This window comes from Malaya genurostris, chromosome 2, assembly GCF_030247185.1.
Source record: "Malaya genurostris strain Urasoe2022 chromosome 2, Malgen_1.1, whole genome shotgun sequence".
Classification (NCBI taxonomy): Eukaryota; Metazoa; Arthropoda; class Insecta; order Diptera; family Culicidae; genus Malaya; species Malaya genurostris.
The window spans coordinates 206837043-206854149 of NC_080571.1; the positions used below are offsets into that span (position 1 = coordinate 206837043).

The 17107-nt window shown below is 36.8% G+C and overlaps 1 protein-coding gene across 1 annotated transcript in view; it reads left to right on the forward strand.

Annotated features, from left to right (window-relative positions):
- The first annotated feature begins 254 nt into the window (after positions 1–254).
- Positions 255–17107, forward strand: part of LOC131427255 (uncharacterized) — a 133457-nt gene continuing 116604 nt past the window's right edge. The window contains exon 1 of the mRNA XM_058590269.1: positions 255–588. The gene's annotated coding sequence lies outside the window, so the exon portion shown is untranslated. The remainder of the gene's footprint in view (positions 589–17107) is intronic.

A 17107-nucleotide genomic window follows, 5' to 3' on the forward strand; every position in this document is an offset into this window, starting at 1 on the left:
GTATCTCACCAACTCTCATTAAATGCTCGTTCTCTCGCGCAAGAAAAAAAGTTCTAGTGATAGAAGTGTAATGACGAGAAAGGCGAAGAACTTTTGCACTACAGCTGTGTTCACCCGCATATCTGAACGCGATCCGGAACCGCCAGTGAGAGCCCAAAAAGGCCTTCTTCAGCCGACAAAAGAAGAGCAAAAACTAGCGGATAACAGACTTGGGGACGCAAAAGCATCATTCAGTTGCCTTTTATCACTCGTGCGGTTCGGTTGACAGATAGTAAGCGTACGCGGCTCACGAGAGTGGATTACAGTGAGGAAATAGGTTTTCCATTCGAATATGTGTTGCGTTTTCTATGTGTAACGATTAGTGAAATCGGTCCAAATCAGGATATTCGTACGGGTTTTAAATTAAAGTTGTGTTTGCTATCGTCAAATGGCAAGTTCTGATTGGTGGAGCATCTAAATAATTGGTGCTTGTGCAGTGACTGTGACCTGAAGTGTTCGGTTTCGTAGTTTACTCAAATCAGGATTCTAATTGGAACTGAACCTTCGAGTCGGATTTAGTATTTTATGAATGAAAAACTAACACAAAGGGTGAGTATAACGGTTCTCGCATTTCCTTTCTTTTGTCCGGATTTTACGTTTGGATGTTTTACATCGATCTTCAATGAAACGATCCCTTTAAATATTTAAAGTCTACGATTGTTTCCGAAACAGATGACAATGAATTAAATATTTTCTGAATAAATTAACTATTTAATTAGTTTAATCTGAATATGGATTATATTTTCGCCATAATGATTAAGACTTATTTTTCAGTTTAATTCATCCTTCAACTTTTGATTTTTTTTTTAATTCTTCAATAAGTTCAAGATAATTTCAAATGTACAAAATTTCGTCATTGATTGTATGGCAAACTGAAAGTTTTATTTGTTCGAGTTCCAAACCCCGAATATAGTGTCAAGATATAATTCTAAAAAAAATAGATGTTCTCAAGTAAATTTCTCGGTTTAAAGTTGAATGTTTCAGAACAACGAAATCCGAAGAATATAAAGAAATACTGAGGAGATAGGTACAAATATTATTCAATTAGAACTGTTTCTGTAAATAATTTCAATGAGTACATATTCCCATTTAAGAACCAAAGCATATTTCCATAACCACTTTATATTTGAATACATATTGAACAGAAATAATGTTCAAATGATTCGATATCAATCTTTTCAAAACGAAATGCTATTCCGTTTGAAACGAAAAATGCTAATGCTATTAGATTCATAGAAATTATGTTTAAAATAAAAAAAAATATTTTGTATTTTTTGCTTATGTTCAAATTTTGTATAAGCATCATTCTTCATACCAAAAAAGACCAATTTGCATCATCAGTTAAAATTTTGACTCTAGCCTAACTTTTGAGAATATCCTAGGTAAGAATGTAGTACAACAACGATGCAAAAAAAACGAAAGAAATATTTAAAACGAAGCCCCAGTCTATTCTTATTTGTAGTTTTATAATGTATATATAGAATTCAACAGTAATAGATCATAAAAATTGCTTCATTACACTACTAATTGGAATAAAACAAGGATGTTGGGTACCAAAACTATGCGTTTACTGAATGTATTTGGTTCCATGCAGATTTTCCGCATTTCGATTTATTGTATCTGAGTAAAAATTTCTGAAGCAAATTTTTTGCTAGGTGACCGATTTGACAATAACTGTTTTTATTTTACAGTTCATGTATCTACAAACATGTTCATAATATTACTGTTTTTCGTTCCTGGCACAGATATAAGATTTTATTATAATGTATCCTAAAACTGATTCTCGAAACTTTGCGAATTGGTAAAGAACTGTTTTTGAAGTAACGTCAAACTTGATTAAACTTTTTACCATTATTTTCACAACAAACTGCGATTTGTGTTGCGTTCAGGTAGTAAAATGTTATACAAATGTTTGTTTAAAATTTGTTAATCACTTCCGATGAAATTCTCAACGAGTGAGCACGTTGTATCGTGCGGAGAAAACTCGAGTATTTCACGACAAAGGGGAGATTTCATCCGTACTTTGACGGCTCAACATAGCCACACAGCGAGATTTTCGCTTGTAGTCGAGTGAAAAGAAAGCCCATTGGGCTATAAACGAAAATTAACTGGCAATATAGCCTAAGTTACTGTGCCATCAAATCGGCGTCATCTAAAGTGAGGTTACGCCAACCAGAAGAAAGAAAAAGAAGAAAATTTATTAGTAAAAAATTGGTTAAATTTCACATTTTTTTAATTTTGTGCTTAATTTTGAGACAAAAATAGTTTTTTATCAATTCGCAAAGCATTGTGCAATTCTAATAAACACTGTAGTTACAGGATACATGACAATAAAAAGTTATCTAAATGTAACTAAAAATATTATAAAAATTACAAAAAAATCGACGAAATATTTGTGGATACATGATCTATAAAAGCAAAATCGGTTACCTCGCGAAAAATAGAGTGGCCACTTCAGTAGTTTTTACTCAGCTTTCGTTGAGTTTTCCATAGCTATCAAAATAATAAATCTACCAATATTTCATCAAAAAGAATCACTGATTTGGCTCATGTTACTACCAAGACAAACGTTACTGAAAATGAGGCTTTTCTTCTTTTTTCTGATTATAGAAGTTTTTACATTAAGGCCATTCTCCCCTTGGACTCAAAAAAAAAATTTTTCCGACTCCATGAGATAGGGAATCAAACCCAGTTGGGGTGCGAGAATGAGAAAAAAGGTTTTTTTCGAGAGTTCAACAGCTGAAAATGGCAGTTTAATTGGTGCGCCACAAAAGTTTTCCAACAATTCTTTTGTCCTTTCTCACATAGAAAGTCTATCCAAACTCATATAGTTGTGTAAACTTACTTTTCAGCAAAAGCCTGACACATGCCATTCGATTCAATTTGTCAACATCAAAAAGTCTCCCTCTTTGCCTTTGTTTGTTGAAATTTATCCAGATTTAATTACCGATTTCGGATTTGCAAAATGATGAGTGACTTCCAATTCAAACTGTCATACACTGAAGTCTTGTTTATGCAAGTTTCCGAAGATAGGCGATTTTTTATGCGGATTTCCGAAGGTCTGCGTTTTTTATACGTTTTCTTTTCATTCGTTTTTTTCAGGGAGTTTGCCTGCGATAATTTGATTTTTATATTATATAGATCTAAAAATATATGAAGTTTTTTTTGTGTGGATTGTGGATCTCCGAAATTTTGCGTTTTGGTTATTGGGGATTGCCGAAGATATGCACTCGCCCTCCACATACAAAAAGACTTTCGCGTATGAACGAAGATTATAATATTATACGAACTGACCTCAAATCTCTTCGATTTTGCATATCTTATTAACAAACTCATATATACCGATCCCAGGACTCCAGCTCGAAAGGCATCGGAAGTTGGGGTACAACTCCATTTATCAAAAATCAAATCAAAAATTCAGTAACTCAGATTGAAAAAAGAGGTCTTATGGTCTCATCGGTTGCTATTGACTTTTATCCGATCCGGAAGTTACATGCGACGAAATCTTCCAAACTAGTCTCAAAACTAATTAAATTTTTACTTATGAAATCTTGATATCCATCTTGTTAGTGTTTGGCCAAGTCCGGTTCCGGAAGTGGCATTCCAAAAACTTTGAAATGAAGTTCAATTTGGTTTTTCATATACGATAGTGATTTGGCAGATTGATTAACAGAAGTTTCATTCTCCCATGTTTAAATAGAAGTTCTCAACGTTGATTTCCGATACACGGCTTAAATAGCCTAACAGTAGCGATCAGAAGGATCTCCGAGATGATTTAATAACCGGTGTGCTCAAACATAGATTAAAATGGAAGGTTCTATTGTCCTATTGATTGTTATTCAATTTTAGACAGAGCTGTGCTCCAAGCTCGAAATAATGGGTTAGTCAGATAGGGATATGAAATGATAGTCTGTGTTCATTCATCTTCAGCGTAGTATTCAAATTGATAGTAAAATGTTGTTTTGTAATTTTACACAAAGATTTCAAACACTTTCCTTGAAAAATCGTTTTGTAATATACTCGCTTATGAGAAAAGCCATTACACCGACGGATGATTAAAATAGGTTGTTGTCTTTTATATGTTATATTTTCATAAAAAATTTTATTCAGGCCAATTTTCGGATAAGCTTTACTTGGCCGATTGAGCCATATTTTTGTTGGCTAATGTTGGTGCTGTAGATGTGCTTTGTACATTGATTGCGGTTGATAGTTGGTTGGACGGTGAAAGTGTTTATGAAACAGGAGTACTGCGTTCACTAGTTACCGTTGTTGAGCGCAGGGATGCCATGTCATTTTTTTAAAAATCTGTAATCAAGCCAAAAACCTGTCTGTGAAAATCTGTGCCCATTTTCCGTGCCATAACCACTTTTTGGTGCTAAACTGTGCTCGATTTCAAAAATCTGTGAAAATCTGTGATTTTTTCCAGAATCTGTGAAAATCTGTGTCGTTTTTAAAATCTGTGTTGAAAATTGAAAATCTGTGAAACACAGATTAATCTGTGAACCTGGCATCCCTGGTTGAGCGGTTGTCCTTGTCTATGGTTGAAGATGTATTTTTCGCAGTGTCAGTGCAGGGTTGATCATAGTGGGTAGATTTTCATAGATAATCAGCGTTTTACACGGATGTATCCCACTTTGACCACAAGTGATCTAAGATGGAATTGCCTTACGTAGTTGCATTCGTATAACTCGCACGTCATACAACCCCACAAATTAATTACCAGATAGTTTCCATGCTCCATGAATCGTGCCACATCGTTTTACCTCAATTTCCCCTCCAACTTAATGTTAAGTCTAATTTTGCTATACAATCCTGAAGCAGAATCAATGCGGAATCTCTTTGTAATCTACTTTTAAGGGTTTTCTGCGTAATATCAATTTTAATTCATTTAATTAATTTCGATTTTAATCAACCACAGTCAGCCTCCTTTCGGAATGCGATAGAAAGTTTAACCGATGATACGATTTATGAAATAACTTGGGGTAAAATGGGTTAAAATGACCAGTACTGCCATTCCCATTGATTGGAATTTGGATTGCTGAAGTTTTCTACGTTATATGGACCAATATTGATAGATTGTATTGGATCTGCTTCTGAATTGTAGATTGAATTTCGACTGAATATTACAACAAGAAAAAATGGGGTAAAACGGTACGAGTTCCCTGCTGTCATTAAAACTATATGCAAACGATTTGTTAGACTGTTTTTAAATCAAAAACATTCTATCCGATCTTCTGCAAATACTTCGGTTTTATGTTATATAGTTAAACTTGAATACAATTCAGTACAAATGGAAACTTGCAGTTTGTAAATTTAAACTCTCATTATCAGAACTAACAAAAGTCATTTTCATTGGCTCAAAATAGACGAAAATGACGAGAAATTAGTGATAATGCCTTTCTCTTCTTTCATAACAGTCTCATGAAAATATGTTTCATACTTTTATTAAATAATTTTGGATACTAATTTTGACACCAATTGATTCAGATTGATTCGAGTAGTTCACAAAAGCATGCTTCAGTGTTTATGTCACACAGTCAGCATCATTTTTCCAAACTAGTGCTTGACATTTGCGTTGCCTATTTGTAGGAGAACAGTGATGCTAATCTAAAAAAAGCCTTCTTAGTCCACTTAGTGAAATTTTCATATATCTTGAAAAATCACCATAGGGGGGAGTACATGAAATTTTCGAAATCGAAAAAAAAATTTGATGCCAAAAGGCTTAGAATTGCATGAAACGTCGAGATTTAGTGTCATCTCGAAAAAAATTTTTTTTTGAAAAAATCGACTTTTTGGGACTTAGAAAAAAATATGAAAAATTTTTTTTTGAGATGACACTAAATTTCGATGTTTTATGCAGTTTTAAGAGTTTTGGCATCAAAAAAAATTTTCGATTTTGGAAATTTCATGTACTCCCCCCTATGGTGCTTTTTCAAGATCGAAAATTGTCAAACCTTTACCACCGGGCAGCACCCCTTAAGCATGTCCGATTTAGGTCAAATTTTGCATGAAGGCTTTTTTCGAGGTGCTTAAACTTTTGAGCACTAGAACTTAACGAAAATAGAGGTGATCCAAAAATTTTGGCACCCTTATATATATAAGAGCGGTAAAAATCAACGTGTTTTGTCGGTTACGTCACTTATACAATCATATATCTGGAACCAAAAGTCACAACCATTTGATCTTCGAACTTGATCAATGGCACGACAGTAGCTTTCAAACGAGCTCAAGTTTGTTAAAATCGGATCAGCCATCTCTGAGAAAATTGAGCGCGTTCAAATACAACGCTTTTTGTCGGTTACGTCACTTATACAATCATATCTCAGGAACCAAAAGTCACAGCCATTTGATCTTCGAACTTGATCAATGCTGCGATAGTAGCTTTCAAACGAGCCCAAGTTTGTTAAAATCGGTTCAGCCATCTCTGAGAAAATTGAGCGCGTTCAAATACAACGCTTTTTGTCGGTTACGTCACTTATACAATCATATCTCCGGAACCAAAAGTCACAGCCATTTGATCTTCGAACTTGATCAATGGCCCGACAGTAGCTTTCAAACGAGCCCAAGTTTGTTCAAATCGGTTCAGCCATCTCTGAGAAAATTGAGCGCGTTCAAATACAACGCTTTTTGTCGGTTACGTCACTTATAGAATCATATCTCCTGAACCAAAAATCACAGCCATTTGATCTTCGAACTTGATCAATGGCCCGACAGTAGCTTTCAAACGAGCCCAAGTTTGTTCAAATCGGTTCAGCCATCTCTGAGAAAATTGAGCGCGTTCAAATATCTTCGAAAAGTGCACACACATACACACACACACACATACACACACACACATACACACACACACACACACACACACACACAGACATTTTCCGATCTCGACGAACTGAGTCGAATGGTATATAACACTATGGGTCTCCGAGGCTCCGTTCGAAAGTCGGTTTTTCCAGCAATTCTAATACCTTTCTATAGAGAAAGGCAAAAAGCCTTCTTAGTCCACTTAGTGAAATTTTCATATATCTTGAAAAATCACCATAGGGGGGAGTACATGAAATTTTCGAAATCGAAAAAAAATGTTTGATGCCAAAAGGCTTAGAATTGCATGAAACGTCGAGATTTAGTGTCATCTCGAAAAAAAATTTTTTTGAAAAAATCGACTTTTTGGGACTTAGAAAAAATATGAAAATTTTTCTAAGTCCCAGAAAGTTGATTTTTTCAAAAAAATTTTTTTTCGAGATGACACTAAATTTCGATGTTTTATGCAGTTTTAAGAGTTTTGGCATCAAAAAAAAATTTCGATTTTGGAAATTTCATGTACTCCCCCCTATGGTGCTTTTTCAAGATCGAAAATTGCCAAACCTTTACCACCGGGCAGCACCCCTTAAGCATGTCCGATTTAGGTCAAATTTTGCATGAAGACTTTTTTCGAGGTGCTTAAACTTTTGAGCACTAGAACTTTACGAAAATAGAGTTGATCCCAAAATTTTGGCACCCTTATATATATAAGAGCGGTAAAAATCAACGTGTTTTGTCGGTTACGTCACTTATACCATCATATATCTGGAACCAAAAGTCACAACCATTTGATCTTCGAACTTGATCAACGGCCCGACAGTAGCTTTCAAACGAGCCCAAGTTTGTTAAAATCGGATCAGCCATCTCTGAGAAAATTGAGCGCGTTCAAATACAACGCTTTTTGTCGGTTACGTCACTTATACGATCATATCTCCGGAACCAAAACTCACAACCATTTGATCTTCGAACTTGATCAATAGCCCGACAGTAGCTTTCAAACGAGCCCAAGTTTGTTAAAATTGGTTCAGCCATCTCTGAGAAAATTGAGCGCGTTCAAATAGCACGATTTTTGTCGGTTACGTCACTTATACCATCATATCTCCGGAACCAAAAGTCACAGCCATTTGATCTTCGAACTTGATCAATGGCCCGGCAGTAGCTTTCAAACGAGTCCAAGTTTGTTCAAATCGGTTCAGCCATCTCTGAGAAAATTGAGCGCGTTCAAATACAACGCTTTTTGTCGGTTACGTCACTTATACAATCATATCTCCGGAACCAAAAGTCACAGCCATTTGATCTTCGAACTTGATCAATGGCCCGGCAGTAGCTTTCAAACGAGCCCAAGTTTGTGAAAATCGGTTCAGCCATCTCTGAGAAAATTGAGCGCGTTCAAATACAACGCTTTTTGTCGGTTACGTCACTTATACAATCATATCTCCGGAACTAAAAGTCACAGCCATTTTATCTTCGAACTTGATCAATGGCCCGGCAGTAGCTTTCAAACGAGCCCAAGTTTGTTAAAATCGGTTCAGCCATCTCTGAGAAAATTGAGCGCGTTCGAATTCAACGCCTTTTGTCGGTTACGTCACTTATACAATCATATCTCCGGAACCAAAAGTCACAGCCATTTTATCTTCGAACTTGATCAATGGCCCGGCAGTAGCTTTCAAACGAGCCCAAGTTTGTTCAAATCGGTTGAGCCATCTCTGAGAAAATTGAGCGCGTTCAAATATCTTCGAAAAGTGCACACACATACACACACACACACATACACACACACACACACACACACACACACACACACACACACACACACACACAGACATTTTCCGATCTCGACGAACTGAGTCGAATGGTATATAACACTATGGGTCTCCGAGGCTCCGTTCGAAAGTCGGTTTTTCCAGCAATTCTAATACCTTTCTATAGAGAAAGGCAAAACCCTTCTTAGTCCACTTAGTGGAATTTTCATATATCTTGAAAAATCACCATAGGAGGGAGTACATGAAATTTTCGAAATCGAAAAAAAATTTTTGATGCCAAAAGGCTTAGAATTGCATGAAACGTCGAGATTTAGTGTCATCTCGAAAAAAAATTTTTTTGAAAAAGTCGACTTTTTGGGACTTGGAAAAAATATGAAAATTTTTCTAAGTCCCAGAAAGTTGATTTTTTCAAAAAAAAATTTTTTCGGGATAACACTAAATTTCGATGTTTTATGCAGTTTTAAGAGTTTTGGCATCAAAAAAAATTTTTTATTTTGGAAATTTCATGTACTCCCCCCTATGGTGCTTTTTCAAGATCGATAATTGTCAAACCTTTACCACCGGGCAGCACCCCTTAAGCATGTCCGATTTAGGTCAAATTTTGCATGAAGGCTTTTTTCGAGGTGCTTAAACTTTTGAGCACTAGAACTTTACGAAAATAGAGTTGATCCCAAAATTTTGGCACCCTTATATATACAAGAGCGGTAAAAATCAACGTGTTTTGTCGGTTACGTCACTTATACAATCATATTTCTGGAACCAAAAGTCACAACCATTTGATCTTCGAACTTGATCAATGGCACGACAGTAGCTTTCAAACGAGCCCAAGTTTGTTGAAATCGGATCAGCCATCTCTGAGAAAATTGAGCGCGTTCAAATACAACGCTTTTTGTCGGTTACGTCACTTATAGAATCATATCTCCGGAACCAAAAATCACAGCCATTTGATCTTCGAACTTGATCAATGGCCCGACAGTAGCTTTCAAACGAGCCCAAGTTTGTTCAAATCGGTTCAGCCATCTCTGAGAAAATTGAGCGCGTTCAAATACAACGCTTTTTGTCGGTTACGTCACTTATAGAATCATATCTCCTGAACCAAAAATCACAGCCATTTGATCTTCGAACTTGATCAATGGCCCGACAGTAGCTTTCAAACGAGCCCAAGTTTGTTCAAATCGGTTCAGCCATCTCTGAGAAAATTGAGCGCGTTCAAATATCTTCGAAAAGTGCACACACATACACACACACACACATACACACACACACACATACACACACACACACACACACACAGACATTTTCCGATCTCGACGAACTGAGTCGAATGGTATATAACACTATGGGTCTCCGAGGCTCCGTTCGAAAGTCGGTTTTTCCAGCAATTCTAATACCTTTCTATAGAGAAAGGCAAAACCCTTCTTAGTCCACTTAGTGGAATTTTCATATATCTTGAAAAATCACCATAGGAGGGAGTACATGAAATTTTCGAAATCGAAAAAAAATTTTTGATGCCAAAAGGCTTAGAATTGCATGAAACGTCGAGATTTAGTGTCATCTCGAAAAAAAATTTTTTTGAAAAAGTCGACTTTTTGGGACTTAGAAAAAATATGAAAATTTTTCTAAGTCCCAGAAAGTTGATTTTTTCAAAAAAAAATTTTTTCGGGATAACACTAAATTTCGATGTTTTATGCAGTTTTAAGAGTTTTGGCATCAAAAAAAATTTTTTATTTTGGAAATTTCATGTACTCCCCCCTATGGTGCTTTTTCAAGATCGATAATTGTCAAACCTTTACCACCGGGCAGCACCCCTTAAGCATGTCCGATTTAGGTCAAATTTTGCATGAAGGCTTTTTTCGAGGTGCTTAAACTTTTGAGCACTAGAACTTTACGAAAATAGAGTTGATCCCAAAATTTTGGCACCCTTATATATACAAGAGCGGTAAAAATCAACGTGTTTTGTCGGTTACGTCACTTATACAATCATATTTCTGGAACCAAAAGTCACAACCATTTGATCTTCGAACTTGATCAATGGCACGACAGTAGCTTTCAAACGAGCCCAAGTTTGTTGAAATCGGATCAGCCATCTCTGAGAAAATTGAGCGCGTTCAAATACAACGCTTTTTGTCGGTTACGTCACTTATAGAATCATATCTCCGGAACCAAAAATCACAGCCATTTGATCTTCGAACTTGATCAATGGCCCGACAGTAGCTTTCAAACGAGCCCAAGTTTGTTCAAATCGGTTCAGCCATCTCTGAGAAAATTGAGCGCGTTCAAATACAACGCTTTTTGTCGGTTACGTCACTTATAGAATCATATCTCCTGAACCAAAAATCACAGCCATTTGATCTTCGAACTTGATCAATGGCCCGACAGTAGTTTCAAACGAGCCCAAGTTTGTTCAAATCGGTTCAGCCATCTCTGAGAAAATTGAGCGCGTTCAAATATCTTCGAAAAGTGCACACACATACACACACACACACATACACACACACACACATACACACACACACACACACAGACATTTTCCGATCTCGACGAACTGAGTCGAATGGTATATAACACTATGGGTCTCCGAGGCTCCGTTCGAAAGTCGGTTTTTCCAGCAATTCTAATACCTTTCTATAGAGAAAGGCAAAAAGCCTTCTTAGTCCACTTAGTGAAATTTTCATATATCTTGAAAAATCACCATAGGGGGGAGTACATGAAATTTTCGAAATCGAAAAAAAATGTTTGATGCCAAAAGGCTTAGAATTGCATGAAACGTCGAGATTTAGTGTCATCTCGAAAAAAAATTTTTTTGAAAAAATCGACTTTTTGGGACTTAGAAAAAATATGAAAATTTTTCTAAGTCCCAGAAAGTTGATTTTTTCAAAAAAATTTTTTTTCGAGATGACACTAAATTTCGATGTTTTATGCAGTTTTAAGAGTTTTGGCATCAAAAAAAAATTTCGATTTTGGAAATTTCATGTACTCCCCCCTATGGTGCTTTTTCAAGATCGAAAATTGCCAAAACTTTACCACCGGGCAGCACCCCTTAAGCATGTCCGATTTAGGTCAAATTTTGCATGAAGACTTTTTTCGAGGTGCTTAAACTTTTGAGCACTAGAACTTTACGAAAATAGAGTTGATCCCAAAATTTTGGCACCCTTATATATATAAGAGCGGTAAAAATCAACGTGTTTTGTCGGTTACGTCACTTATACCATCATATATCTGGAACCAAAAGTCACAACCATTTGATCTTCGAACTTGATCAACGGCCCGACAGTAGCTTTCAAACGAGCCCAAGTTTGTTAAAATCGGATCAGCCATCTCTGAGAAAATTGAGCGCGTTCAAATACAACGCTTTTTGTCGGTTACGTCACTTATACGATCATATCTCCGGAACCAAAACTCACAACCATTTGATCTTCGAACTTGATCAATAGCCCGACAGTAGCTTTCAAACGAGCCCAAGTTTGTTAAAATTGGTTCAGCCATCTCTGAGAAAATTGAGCGCGTTCAAATAGCACGATTTTTGTCGGTTACGTCACTTATACCATCATATCTCCGGAACCAAAAGTCACAGCCATTTGATCTTCGAACTTGATCAATGGCCCGGCAGTAGCTTTCAAACGAGTCCAAGTTTGTTCAAATCGGTTCAGCCATCTCTGAGAAAATTGAGCGCGTTCAAATACAACGCTTTTTGTCGGTTACGTCACTTATACAATCATATCTCCGGAACCAAAAGTCACAGCCATTTGATCTTCGAACTTGATCAATGGCCCGGCAGTAGCTTTCAAACGAGCCCAAGTTTGTGAAAATCGGTTCAGCCATCTCTGAGAAAATTGAGCGCGTTCAAATACAACGCTTTTTGTCGGTTACGTCACTTATACAATCATATCTCCGGAACTAAAAGTCACAGCCATTTTATCTTCGAACTTGATCAATGGCCCGGCAGTAGCTTTCAAACGAGCCCAAGTTTGTTAAAATCGGTTCAGCCATCTCTGAGAAAATTGAGCGCGTTCGAATTCAACGCCTTTTGTCGGTTACGTCACTTATACAATCATATCTCCGGAACCAAAAGTCACAGCCATTTTATCTTCGAACTTGATCAATGGCCCGGCAGTAGCTTTCAAACGAGCCCAAGTTTGTTCAAATCGGTTGAGCCATCTCTGAGAAAATTGAGCGCGTTCAAATATCTTCGAAAAGTGCACACACATACACACACACACACATACACACACACACACACACACACACACACACAGACATTTTCCGATCTCGACGAACTGAGTCGAATGGTATATAACACTATGGGTCTCCGAGGCTCCGTTCGAAAGTCGGTTTTTCCAGCAATTCTAATACCTTTCTATAGAGAAAGGCAAAACCCTTCTTAGTCCACTTAGTGGAATTTTCATATATCTTGAAAAATCACCATAGGAGGGAGTACATGAAATTTTCGAAATCGAAAAAAAATTTTTGATGCCAAAAGGCTTAGAATTGCATGAAACGTCGAGATTTAGTGTCATCTCGAAAAAAAATTTTTTTGAAAAAGTCGACTTTTTGGGACTTAGAAAAAATATGAAAATTTTTCTAAGTCCCAGAAAGTTGATTTTTTCAAAAAAAAATTTTTTCGGGATAACACTAAATTTCGATGTTTTATGCAGTTTTAAGAGTTTTGGCATCAAAAAAAATTTTTTATTTTGGAAATTTCATGTACTCCCCCCTATGGTGCTTTTTCAAGATCGATAATTGTCAAACCTTTACCACCGGGCAGCACCCCTTAAGCATGTCCGATTTAGGTCAAATTTTGCATGAAGGCTTTTTTCGAGGTGCTTAAACTTTTGAGCACTAGAACTTTACGAAAATAGAGTTGATCCCAAAATTTTGGCACCCTTATATATACAAGAGCGGTAAAAATCAACGTGTTTTGTCGGTTACGTCACTTATACAATCATATTTCTGGAACCAAAAGTCACAACCATTTGATCTTCGAACTTGATCAATGGCACGACAGTAGCTTTCAAACGAGCCCAAGTTTGTTGAAATCGGATCAGCCATCTCTGAGAAAATTGAGCGCGTTCAAATACAACGCTTTTTGTCGGTTACGTCACTTATAGAATCATATCTCCGGAACCAAAAATCACAGCCATTTGATCTTCGAACTTGATCAATGGCCCGACAGTAGCTTTCAAACGAGCCCAAGTTTGTTCAAATCGGTTCAGCCATCTCTGAGAAAATTGAGCGCGTTCAAATACAACGCTTTTTGTCGGTTACGTCACTTATAGAATCATATCTCCTGAACCAAAAATCACAGCCATTTGATCTTCGAACTTGATCAATGGCCCGACAGTAGCTTTCAAACGAGCCCAAGTTTGTTCAAATCGGTTCAGCCATCTCTGAGAAAATTGAGCGCGTTCAAATATCTTCGAAAAGTGCACACACATACACACACACACACACATACACACACACACACACATACACACACACACACACACACACAGACATTTTCCGATCTCGACGAACTGAGTCGAATGGTATATAACACTATGGGTCTCCGAGGCTCCGTTCGAAAGTCGGTTTTTCCAGCAATTCTAATACCTTTCTATAGAGAAAGGCAAAACCCTTCTTAGTCCACTTAGTGGAATTTTCATATATCTTGAAAAATCACCATAGGAGGGAGTACATGAAATTTTCGAAATCGAAAAAAAATTTTTGATGCCAAAAGGCTTAGAATTGCATGAAACGTCGAGATTTAGTGTCATCTCGAAAAAAAATTTTTTTGAAAAAGTCGACTTTTTGGGACTTAGAAAAAATATGAAAATTTTTCTAAGTCCCAGAAAGTTGATTTTTTCAAAAAAAAATTTTTTCGGGATAACACTAAATTTCGATGTTTTATGCAGTTTTAAGAGTTTTGGCATCAAAAAAAATTTTTTATTTTGGAAATTTCATGTACTCCCCCCTATGGTGCTTTTTCAAGATCGATAATTGTCAAACCTTTACCACCGGGCAGCACCCCTTAAGCATGTCCGATTTAGGTCAAATTTTGCATGAAGGCTTTTTTCGAGGTGCTTAAACTTTTGAGCACTAGAACTTTACGAAAATAGAGTTGATCCCAAAATTTTGGCACCCTTATATATACAAGAGCGGTAAAAATCAACGTGTTTTGTCGGTTACGTCACTTATACAATCATATTTCTGGAACCAAAAGTCACAACCATTTGATCTTCGAACTTGATCAATGGCACGACAGTAGCTTTCAAACGAGCCCAAGTTTGTTGAAATCGGATCAGCCATCTCTGAGAAAATTGAGCGCGTTCAAATACAACGCTTTTTGTCGGTTACGTCACTTATAGAATCATATCTCCGGAACCAAAAATCACAGCCATTTGATCTTCGAACTTGATCAATGGCCCGACAGTAGCTTTCAAACGAGCCCAAGTTTGTTCAAATCGGTTCAGCCATCTCTGAGAAAATTGAGCGCGTTCAAATACAACGCTTTTTGTCGGTTACGTCACTTATAGAATCATATCTCCTGAACCAAAAATCACAGCCATTTGATCTTCGAACTTGATCAATGGCCCGACAGTAGCTTTCAAACGAGCCCAAGTTTGTTCAAATCGGTTCAGCCATCTCTGAGAAAATTGAGCGCGTTCAAATATCTTCGAAAAGTGCACACACATACACACACACACACATACACACACACATACACACACACACACACAGACATTTTCCGATCTCGACGAACTGAGTCGAATGGTATATAACACTATGGGTCTCCGAGGCTCCGTTCGAAAGTCGGTTTTTCCAGCAATTCTAATACCTTTCTATAGAGAAAGGCAAAACCCTTCTTAGTCCACTTAGTGGAATTTTCATATATCTTGAAAAATCACCATAGGAGGGAGTACATGAAATTTTCGAAATCGAAAAAAAATTTTTGATGCCAAAAGGCTTAGAATTGCATGAAACGTCGAGATTTAGTGTCATCTCGAAAAAAAATTTTTTTGAAAAAGTCGACTTTTTGGGACTTAGAAAAAATATGAAAATTTTTCCCAGAAAGTTGATTTTTTCAAAAAAAAATTTTTTCGGGATAACACTAAATTTCGATGTTTTATGCAGTTTTAAGAGTTTTGGCATCAAAAAAAATTTTTTATTTTGGAAATTTCATGTACTCCCCCCTATGGTGCTTTTTCAAGATCGATAATTGTCAAACCTTTACCACCGGGCAGCACCCCTTAAGCATGTCCGATTTAGGTCAAATTTTGCATGAAGGCTTTTTTCGAGGTGCTTAAACTTTTGAGCACTAGAACTTTACGAAAATAGAGTTGATCCCAAAATTTTGGCACCCTTATATATACAAGAGCGGTAAAAATCAACGTGTTTTGTCGGTTACGTCACTTATACAATCATATTTCTGGAACCAAAAGTCACAACCATTTGATCTTCGAACTTGATCAATGGCACGACAGTAGCTTTCAAACGAGCCCAAGTTTGTTGAAATCGGATCAGCCATCTCTGAGAAAATTGAGCGCGTTCAAATACAACGCTTTTTGTCGGTTACGTCACTTATAGAATCATATCTCCGGAACCAAAAATCACAGCCATTTGATCTTCGAACTTGATCAATGGCCCGACAGTAGCTTTCAAACGAGCCCAAGTTTGTTCAAATCGGTTCAGCCATCTCTGAGAAAATTGAGCGCGTTCAAATACAACGCTTTTTGTCGGTTACGTCACTTATAGAATCATATCTCCTGAACCAAAAATCACAGCCATTTGATCTTCGAACTTGATCAATGGCCCGACAGTAGCTTTCAAACGAGCCCAAGTTTGTTCAAATCGGTTCAGCCATCTCTGAGAAAATTGAGCGCGTTCAAATATCTTCGAAAAGTGCACACACATACACACACACACATACACACACACACACATACACACACACACACACACAGACATTTTCCGATCTCGACGAACTGAGTCGAATGGTATATAACACTATGGGTCTCCGAGGCTCCGTTCGAAAGTCGGTTTTTCCAGCAATTCTAATACCTTTCTATAGAGAAAGGCAAAACCCTTCTTAGTCCACTTAGTGGAATTTTCATATATCTTGAAAAATCACCATAGGAGGGAGTACATGAAATTTTCGAAATCGAAAAAAAATTTTTGATGCCAAAAGGCTTAGAATTGCATGAAACGTCGAGATTTAGTGTCATCTCGAAAAAAAATTTTTTTGAAAAAGTCGACTTTTTGGGACTTAGAAAAAATATGAAAATTTTTCCCAGAAAGTTGATTTTTTCAAAAAAAAATTTTTTCGGGATAACACTAAATTTCGATGTTTTATGCAGTTTTAAGAGTTTTGGCATCAAAAAAAATTTTTTATTTTGGAAATTTCATGTACTCCCCCCTATGGTGCTTTTTCAAGATCGATAATTGTCAAACCTTTACCACCGGGCAGCACCCCTTAAGCATGTCCGATTTAGGTCAAATTTTGCATGAAGGCTTTTTTCGAGGTGCTT